This window comes from Aplysia californica, unplaced genomic scaffold (genome assembly GCF_000002075.1).
Source record: "Aplysia californica isolate F4 #8 unplaced genomic scaffold, AplCal3.0 scaffold00372, whole genome shotgun sequence".
NCBI lineage: Eukaryota > Metazoa > Mollusca > Gastropoda > Aplysiida > Aplysiidae > Aplysia > Aplysia californica.
Window position 1 is genome coordinate 72,875 of NW_004797642.1, and position 1,019 is coordinate 73,893.

Below are 1,019 nucleotides of genomic sequence, written 5' to 3' on the forward strand. Positions count from 1 at the left end.
TATTATCCCACTTCTTTACTATACCTCTATTGCACCTATGTGTCGTGCTTTTTCCTAGTAGGCCGCTTTGTGACTCAACGTCGTAAATGGTCGCTTTTAACTACAAGGGGGCTATTAGTCCGAGAGCCGGGGCTATGTACAAGTACCTTGTTTTTTATCATAAAGTTTTTTTCTTTGGTGATTCTGCTTCCTTAGGATCTCTAGACTTCATATCAGTCGGGGGCCAACTGGTATCTTATGGGCATACGGTACTTTTTTCTGCTAGTTGAAAGGCACCAACCCGAATATCAGGCTGGGCTTTAACAAAATCCGGATAATCTATTAGTCCACCTCTTCGGCAAATAATATGTTCATGAACCGCTTCAACAAATGGGTTAGAACCACTTCAACAAACGGGTTAGCATCGCTTCAACAAGTGGGTGCCCTCACTTCGGCAAAGGGGTCAGGAAAGAGAGTCTGAATTTGGATAATGTTTCTTTGAGATTTATCCGGCTATCGGATAGTTTATCCGAATTTTGCCCACCTGTACTCTTATCATGCAAGAATGATTGCCGAGCTACTCATGGACGAGTCGACCAAGATTCGCATGGGGGTGCTAACGCTAAAAGCTCCTCTCGCCGTGATGTCACAGGCTGCACCGCACCGAAAGGTGCACAGCACGCCTGCTGTCCCCCCTCGTGATATGGACTCAGCTAACAAAGCAAGGAGACATTGTCAGACAAGGCCGCGTCACTGTCATACTACACCTCCGTGAAAATTACTGAAAACAAAAGTTCGGCAGAATTGAGCGTCAATCACAGTAACATCACAGAAGGTCGCACGATGGGTTTATCGCCTGAAAATAAAACGCAAGTGTTCCTTTCTTCAACACCGGAACCATAAACATAAACACGTGTAGAATCCACTAGTACTATTGGAATGTGAAGAAATTGAGAATTGTCTGCAATACCAGATGTTTCCTGAGTTATTTTATAAAGCAACAGTGTGCTTTTGAGAATTCTAAATGATTCTTTCGGAAG